A 9,957-nucleotide genomic window follows, 5' to 3' on the forward strand; every position below is an offset into this window, starting at 1 on the left:
GCAGAAATAGGCAGGGTGGTGGTACCTACCTGCGCGGACTCACAAGAGGTCCTACCACCACCTCTCCAAGATAATCCTGCGCCACTCCGGCCTATCCTTGGCTGTGTGGATAGCAACGTGGACTGAAGTGACGATCTCTGTGAAATGAATATCTCTAAATCGGTTATATTTAGGATAGGGTGTTTCCATAGATTATACACTTAATATATTCGAGATAGATGCGCAACTCTCATTTTTATTTTAGCTTTAGTTAAAGCCCGGTCCAGCAGGCGTCGCTACGGTCGATTATTAGTCTCCCTACCCCCCACCAGGTGGCTTTTTTAGTAATTTTAATATTTTTAATAACTCTCTTTATGAAAAAATCTTATCGTTTAGAATCGCTGAAATTCCCGGTAGTACTTATGAGATATTAAGGAATGTTTGATTGTGTTCAGCATTCTAATCGATAAGATCTTTTCATACAGAGAGAAAACAGTTTTTTAAAATAAAAAGCTGTAATTCTCTGTAAGCTATTTAATTTCCCTATATTACAAACAATTTTCTGTTAAAAGATTGTATGAACGCACAATTGTATAAAATTTTGAATAACAATAACTCCTCTAGATTAATCCTACTAGCGTACACATTAAATCGAAAGTTATCTAAAAGTTAATTAAGTCTAGATAATCAAATCATTCAATGTCAATTAAGTCATTTGTGCGAAATATAAACATGTCAGCTTTCCATTACAAACATAGTAGACAATTTGAATTAAATTTAATAAATTTGTTTCTTAACGATAGCAGTTCTTGCTTAAAGTTGATCGTGACAGATCATGACCTTGTATGAAAATATTACATCTATAAACACTACCTATGCTTCGTCATACAATAATTGTCATTTAAACTAGCATTGTAGAGATAATACACACACTAAAGTGAATACTAAATTAATCTTAGCATTCTTATAAATATTTAGAAATTTAAGAAACGATTAACCCACAATCATGTTCATAACATGTGACATTTTGTTCTGCACAACAAAAAAAAACAAAAAATGTTTAAAAAATGTAATGATGATTTAAAGTACTCTTAAATATTGATAGTTTGTACTTAATGACGCTTATAGTAATTTTAGACATGATTACATTAGTTATACTTTTATTCCCTATCTAAATTATTTCTATTCTGACGTTTCTGATGCTTTAGCTTTGGTAATACTAGATGAAACAAACAGCAGATTGAAAGAAAATCATCTTAAAGTTAATTACATTCATTACAAACCATTAGTTTGCATTTTGTTACAAAAGAAACTGATGTTCGTTACATGCAAATGAATTATAAACATACACATGCAAACATAAAATGTAAATTTATCTTTTAATCCAAATAAAATGTACATTAATATTACATCTAAATAATAGAAAGGGTTTCGAAAATTTTTATTGCACTCAACAGCAGACGAGCACGCAACCCGGCTCATGATAAGTGGTCACCAGTGCTTATAAACTTCAGCAGTGCCATAGAGGTTGCTGTCTATCACTGAAGTTTTAATAAATTATTAATATACTCAGTCACAAGCATATTGATTTCACATAATGAAAATGTAAGAAACATAATCATGTTTGGGCATTTTCATTTATATCTGCTCATACAGAAAACACAACTTAGCAAATATATTCCACAGTTAATCTAAATAATTGCAAATAATGCTTTTGAAGACCGTTGACTTTTGATCATTAATTAAAATCGTCTTCTCGTAGAATTTACAAAAGGTTATTTACAAAAATTTATATCAGTATTTTCATATATTACTAACTTACTAATTACAACTATTCAAACGTAATACTATAACTATAAGAACTAAGCAACCTATTTTAAAACAAAATTGGCATCAATTTAGTTCTTATGAACTATTTCAATTATTAATTTATAAATTATAAACATATTTTAAAAAAATTAAGATCCTTGAGAGTTCACGTTCCTTGCTGAATCAGTTTCTCTTCTGAAACGGAGAAACAAAGTATCTTAAGTATGTAACAAATATTGAAAAAATACGACCATGAAAAATTTAGTGTTAATGTAATCATACTTACAAATTAATATATTACATAACACGTTCTGGTTCAAATATAGTGCATCAATCTTTTCATGTTTCAGACATTTTAGTGCTCCTTATAATTTTTCCATAAAATTTTGTCATTATCAAACCTTTGTCTACAAAAATAAAAACATTATTTTATATTGGGTAGAAGGATGAACGTGGCCACTTGGTGTAACTTGATTATCAAACACCAGGAAACAAAACGTGAATGCCATCATCTAGCTTTGGATGTGAGATCAATTGTGCTGTATTTTATTTAAACAGGAAAGCATGACTGATTGATCATTCCAAAAAACTAGTTCGGGCCCACTTGACAATAAGCATATAATACGCTGAGTTGCAAAACATAAATACTTCCACCCACTCGAGACAATTTTATTATCTGAGGTGTGTGTGTGATAGTACGAGACTTAATACCGACTGTTTTGATCAAACTTAACATATATGATAGCTAGGCAGCAGAAATAGGAAGGACCATTAGTTGGGGCTAATTCATTTAATTTATATTATGAATAATAATTCTGTTAGCAAATAATATACCGGGAAAATAGTGTAAACTCACCGTTATCAAGGCATCCGAAATAGCATTTCATTTTCGATCTTCGAGGCATGCTGATTTTTAATAATAAACTTTCTGTAAGAAATGTAAATAGTTACACAGGCTTACGAAACGCTAACGAAGAAAAAGTATTGGAGCCAAGTTACGTCTAAAGAGAATTCAAAACAGAGTTTCTCAATGTCTAATCGTCTAATATTCTCATAAAGCTAAAAGATGCTCTAAATTAATACTACAACGTAAAATAACTCACACCAAGACAAAAAAAAAAACGATTTAAAAAATTAAATCGTTACGACATTTTGAAAACTTTTTTTTTTTTTTTTGAGATTGTTTTACGGCCCTGGAATATTGAAAACTTTAATGCAGTGTTTCCACGTACGTTTTTTTTAACACATTTTCCCTAGTTTCTTTTGAATTTATCCCTAAAATTTCCTAGACAACTTTCATAAATCCTTTATATAGAAAGCATAAATAAAATACAGAAAATAAACCACAGCATATTATTTAATGTAGGTATATATAATATAAACGCCCCCAGAAGATCATAGATCTATAGGATTAGAATTTTCAAGGAAGTCGACGCATTGCTTTTATATTCTTTTGCTGCACGCAACCTAACACTGTTCGGTTCTAAAATTGAGCAATTGTTTGCTGGCAAAGTTGGGAACTTTCTATGAAGCAAGCCGTTCAGGGTTTCGTTAGAAAGCCTGTTTCTTTTGTCAGTTTTTACATTTGAGAACACTGAATAATCTTTCCACCTCAGTCTTTGAAGAAGGAACTGCTAGCAAAAGTGAAATGACAATTACAAGGTTTTCGTAAATGAAATTACCATGATAATCTTTCATGGTACATGAAGTACCTGTATATTACAATACAAGTAAGTTCTGGTGACATCAACGAAAATAGGTAAATAAAAGTTTGGCGGATTATACTTCTTGGGATTCTGGGGAATCCCTAAGAAAAAAGCAGTGGCTTAATCTATGATTTACTTTACTAGAGGGTTACTGTTGAATCAAACCATCTTTATAGTTTTTATACACATTTCTGTTTTATTCTTTTACTTGTCAACTCGACTTAATGTCATTCTCTCTCCATAAAATAAAATGTTCATTGTTTTACTTTAATTATCGTTTATTTTAAAATTCACAACAGTTACTAGTATAGGCTTTGCTTTTTACCCCGAAATATCCTAAATCCTGGTATTTTTTAAATTGTCTTTATCATCCAAAATATCAGCTATTTTTCCCTAAAAAAGGGAGAATTCCCTAAAAGTGGAAGCACTGCTTCAAAGTACGCTTACCTTTTTTATTGAGTCAGAACTCGTATCTGCCATCTAGTGAGTTTATTAGTTCATTAAGGCCAAAACGTTTCAAAAATGACCTCGCCGGTTCCTAAAGATGACGCTAGTTGAATGTTCTTTTCCTTTGTATGGGAGTTGCACCCCCCTGGGTGTTTCATAGTCAAATCAGTCAGATACAATGTAAACTACACGCCCTTAACGGGAATAGGTCGACTTAACCCTGTATCCGTGCGACTACTTATTACTACGTGGAAATTAGTTTTTTTAGTTTTATACTTAAGAAGATCGTTTTATTCATGAATTTCAATAGTTAAACATAAATTTTCATGGTCTTCATATAATAAAAACATCATCTGTATCTTGGAATTTAGAAATGTGACTAAGACCCCATTCATAAAGCTAATTAGTGGTTCAAAAGGAATAAGGCTTCGATTATATCCTAGTATTATATTAACATAATTGAAGACATTCAAGTTTGAAATTAATCAAAAATGACGGCATCTCTGTTGATTTAAAAAAATACCTATATAGAAATATTTTGATTAAATTTGTAATATTCTTTGTTTGTCGTAATTTATGTAAAAAATTACATTTCTATTAGCCTCCTATAAAACACAGCGGCCCTCAACTTTTATTTAAAAAGAAATCGAATTATGTACTAGAAACTTTCAGTGCTTGAGTTTATTTTTGTTGCATGGATAGGTGAGTGAGCTTTCAATGTGCCTGAAGTTAAGGACTTACCGGGGCCCATAGACTTAACAATATTGAACGCTGCCACCAATTCGAAGCCTGTACCGTCCCTCAAGTCGCAATGGATGACTCTATGATGAAATAACGAGGATGATATCGTCTATGTAAGCTTACAGGACTTACCACCAGTGCAACCCATTACATATCGTCTATGTAAGCATACAGGAGTTACCACCAGTGCAACTCATCACAGATGTGGTGTTCAATAACCACTCAACACCAGATGGGTCAATACTACAAAACAAAAAATCCACTTTGAGTAATTATAAAAGAGATATACTAAAATCAAAAGCTTTTTTTCAAGATTACCCTTTCAATCGTCATGAGTTTACCACCGATTTGGAATGCAGTATCGAGACTAAGAAGAATCGGCCAGAAACACAAGGCTTATCCTACAAAGCGTACTTAAATCAGTACGAATAACTTTTTTATATTTTTTATTGATTAGATAGGAGGACGAGGTCACGGTTCACCTAGTGTTAAGTGGTTACTGGAGCCCATAGACATCTACAACGTAAATGCGCCACCCACCTTGAGATATAAGTTCTAAGATCTCAGTATAGTTACAACGGCTGCCGTACCCTTCAGAACGAAAGGCATTACTGCTTCACGGCTGAAATAGGCAGGGCGGTGGTACCTACCCGCGCGGACTCACAAGAGGTCCTACCAGTAATTAAGCAAATTATAATTTTTGCGGGTTTCATTTTTATTACACGATGTTGTTTCTTCACCGTGGAAGTCAATCGTGAACATTTGTTGAGTACCCGCCTGGGATTCGAACATCGGTGCATCGTTCAACACGAAAGCACCGGACGTCTTATCCTTTAGGCCACGACAATTTCGAAATGATTTGAATTAGAAAAAGCACGTTATCCAGCTTCATGTCCGTTTATGATATAAGGTTGCCATGCATTTCAGTTTGCATAGGGAGACACTCTAATGCATTTAAGACTACTATAATATGGTATCTCAAAGTCAGTGGAATCACAGACTAGGTCGTACATTTTCCCATACACAGCAAAAATAAATTAAGATCGCCCTTAAACCTGCGGCAATCTGGTAAAAAGGTTTCTCTTTCATCGTTTCTATCCCACCGTTGAGAACAAAGACATCTATTCACTTTGCGAACCTTAACTTTTGATGTGAACAAAAAAAAAAATATATATCCCGCAAGAAAATAATTAAATCCTCATCCGTTCTCTGGAACCGTCCCCGTCTTGGCGTTGCTTGCTTTAATGGAAAAAAAACGAAAATCTGAATAAGACAGATCTCTTAATAATCTCGTTTTAGTTCCAACACTCTCAAAATATGAGAACCTTTGTATTCATAAACGCGCCTGGAATCAACGATGAATATTTTAATTTCCGGGTCCCCGGTTCGACGAGATCAACTTGATCCCCGAAGATACTTTATTAACGCGGTAGACCACTCACTTGGGTTTGCTTGCAAATGTCTTGAATGGCCTGGAAATAGGCCTAAGGTAAAATTTTCAAAACGCATGTTTGCTAGCTGGAACCTTAAAAAAAAAACGGTGCGTGCGTGCGTGCAATTTGGCGCACGTGAATGAAGTGAAACTTCTTTTTTGATGTGTAGTATTGTGGTTTTCTTTATTTTTCATCCTTAAATCAGATTGCTCTTGTAATAGGGAATGCTGTGTATAAGACATGCGACATCTTCAACATTTATATTATACACATTTTAAATCATAGATAGAAAAATAAATATATGTATTTTTTAAATACTCCGTTAAAATATTGGACACTACTCGTTGCTAACGCTCGCGCTGGCCTGTAACATAATATACTACATGCATGCGTTCGAGTGCTACGCATTCACTCTCGCTTTATCTCTTTCTAGTATGGTAGCGTTAAACGTTTAACGCAACCTTGTTGGAAGTCGCGTTAGAAGTTTCACTTCAAAAATCTGATTTAGAATCTCTATTGAGACCAAGCTCTGAGGTTAATAACCAAAAGATACTCATTTGCGATCATCGTTCTTTAACTTCTTTATGTAAACACAGAAATTCTTACTTTTTAACTATGATCCTTGATAGTAATTGTAGCAAGCTAGCACTGGTGTCTATACATGCTACTTAAATCTTATAACAGTATGCAACTTTATACAGTATATAACTATTAAATATTTACTACTTTTTACTAAATAGAATCACGTTACATTACAATATACTTTAAATAAATATCTTTAACAGATCTTCTTCATATTTGTAGAAAAGCTTCATCATGTTGTTTTTGGATAGTTTTTTATTATTTTAGTTCTAAAATATAGGATCGAATACCTACTTATATCTTAAACAATAATACTCAATGTGAGTGGAAATCAAATCTTGTTCCGCGGAATTAGTTTACTAGATTAGCTTGGCGAATTTCTTTGGGAAGCTTTTCTTTGTATTATTATAGCTCACAAACATTTCAACGCACATTAATTTTCTCTATTTCTCCACGCATCCAGCTCTCGGCAGCGTCTACGTTGTTTTTCCACCGTATTAGCGGGGCAGGAATGAATTTTTTATGTGCTTTGCATTTTTCAAAGTTGCGGTCGCTTTAGGAGCTTTCCTTAACAAGTTGTTCACGTTTTGTTGAAAACAATGCTTATTTTGTTTTGTTATGTTAATTGCTCACCACGGCTCATGAATAAAAGAGTGGAAGCGTGCGTGGCCCAATAGTATGAACAACCTGTATACTAGATTGATGAGACTCTGCTATGGCTCAAATACTGCGGAGGGTACATTTTTTTATTGATAAATATTATGTGCTTAACTAATCTAAATGACCGACCTCCACTACGAAGAGAGTTAATAAAGATGTCTGATGAAAATCAAATCCATAACAAATATCAGTATTCACAATTATTTTTAAAGTTTCGCTCCAATGGTGGGTTGGGGCACACAATGTCTTTGTGTATATTTTTAAGCAGCCGCTCTGAAAAGAGAACTAGAGTTGCAGCCAAAACACTCCAAATTTACAAGCAAACTAACTCCGCCTTCGCCCTGAAAAAATCTTTGTACAGCGATTTCTCTTGGGATGTAAATTATTTTCCATAATCTCTAATCGGGAATTAATTCAATCGCACAGTGAAGTTTATGATATAAATGTGTTGTTTTGGTTTCGAACTCTTTTCAAATCAAATCAAATCAAATCAAAAAAAATAATATTCAACATAAATGAAAGTATGTACATACTTGTTGAACGTCAAAAACGACGCGTCGCCACGGCATGCGTCGCCACGCCAGAAATCGGTTTTACGTGCGGCTATAGATGTTTCACATCAAAAATTTAATCAACATAAATGAAAGTAACTTGTTGAACGTCAAAAAGAGCTACCGCTAATTCACAAAAACTAGCCTCCGTCCTGAGAAGAACTGGCAAGAAACTCAGCGGGCATATTGTCTTTTTTTTTTATATTACATATTTTTTTTAATATTAATTTTTACAATGAGTATTATAACGTAACAATTATTGCAATATTGAAATGCCCGGAGCGAGCCACTCATTCCCACTTTGTGCAATCTTCTAGATAATCATTGACTTTATAGTAAGCTTTATTGCACAGATGTTCTTTAATAGTTTTCTTAAACCTATGTATATGTAGGTTCTGAACATCTTGTGGGATTTTGTTGTACAGGCGCACAGACAAACGCCCGAATGAATTTCGTATCTTATGTAATCAAACAATTTGAAGAAACATCCAGGGTACAGGTTAATTCTTATTCAAAGTCTAATTAAGATAATTTAAAAAGTAGGCTAATTGTTATTTCCTTGAGAATTGAAGGGTCCGGAACTACGGTACTGCACTTAAACAGATGGTCTGTGACAACCTCTGCTGATTAAAAAAAACAAAATGGGCCAGACGCCCGACTGCAGATCTGAATAAGGATTTAAAATTTTCACGATTACCTACTAAACGTCCAAGGTCGGAGCTTATTGTGTCACGAATAAGGATGTGGCTTTATCGAAACTGTTTCTAATCACGCTCAATTATTTTAGGGCTATTATTTTAATCATCACACAGAATATAACATTTAATTCGACTACCAAATAAAGAATATTCTATTTATAAGAGTTATAAAAAGGGTTTTTTTCATTCGTAAAATTAGAAACTGACGTTTATATAAGGCGCACTTTTTTCCTATGGATAGCTTTCAGTAAATGTCAAAAATTGTTGATGGTGCGGTAAATTGTGAGTCGATATGATTAGGATAGACACCTTGTTTATTCCTCCCGGAAAGCTGGCATTTTTCAGCTCACTTTTGGTTTTGTGTTATGAAATCACTTAACAATTCTAAAGTCGAACTACTCATCAAAAAATGTAGTAAGCTTCTTTCCTATTCAGCGAAGAAGATCCATGACTTGCAGAATTTCCATGCCCAGAAGTGGATGCTTATTGCTTCTGATGATTATAATCCGGTGATGATTTTGATGAATTTTTGGTGATCAAAATGATAAAGAAAATAAAAAATTTAGATTTTTCAAATTTTGTGTACATCCCTATTCTTTTAAAATCTCATGGTGCGGATAGCCTTAGGAGCAATTAAGAAGGGCAAAGCTGCGACGAGAAAATTAACCGTTAAGAGAACAGAGTAATTTGAGGCTCCATTTTTATTTTATTTTTACCGACAAATCGTCGCAACTTTAACTGGATTTTTTTTTAAACTAAATCATTGGGTGTTGATTCATTGCCCCTAAGCTCGTGGACATCACAACCTGACTGGCACCACCTAGGTTATGACATGAGGTCATGTTCACAACTATTTGACAAAAATTATTTCCTGATCTTCAAACCGGAACAAATAACTGTTTCGCGACAGAAATAGACCAGACTATGGTACCTGCAGAGGTGAGGTCCCTGCAGGGGCGGATGAGTGCGGCGTGATATCAGTAAGATGTAACACAGTGGTCGTAATAAATTTGGCAAGGTCACAAATAGCTTCTATTCATATGGAGGTGTTTATGGGCTTGTTATTTTCACATACGTTATTTTGAAATAAAAAAATATGTTGACATGATTAAGCTTAGGATAACAAGTTACACAAACTTACATATCTAAGTTTTATTGGTGGTAGAACCTCTTGTGAGTCCGTCTATTTCTGCCGTGAAGCAGTAATGTGTTTCGGTTTGAAGGGCGGGGCAGTCGTTGTAACTATACTAAGAACTTAGAACTCATATCTCAAGGTGGGTGGCGGTATTTACGTTGTAGATGTCTATGGGCTCCAGTAATCACCAGTAACACCAGTTGGGCTGTGAGAACG

The 9,957-nt window shown here is 34.0% G+C and overlaps 1 long non-coding RNA gene across 1 annotated transcript; it reads right to left on the reverse strand.

Moving 5' to 3' along the window:
• Positions 1-315: 315 nt before the first annotated feature.
• Positions 316-3,652, reverse strand: LOC134201354 (uncharacterized). Its single transcript, XR_009976609.1, has 4 exons — positions 2,892-3,652; positions 2,645-2,716; positions 2,075-2,195; positions 316-1,983 (listed from the first exon to the last, which is right to left on the reverse strand). It is a non-coding gene; the product is annotated as an uncharacterized LOC134201354 (long non-coding RNA).
• Positions 3,653-9,957: the final 6,305 nt, after the last annotated feature.

Source organism: Bombyx mori, chromosome 25 (genome assembly GCF_030269925.1).
Source record: "Bombyx mori chromosome 25, ASM3026992v2".
In the NCBI taxonomy this organism is placed as follows: Eukaryota; Metazoa; Arthropoda; class Insecta; order Lepidoptera; family Bombycidae; genus Bombyx; species Bombyx mori.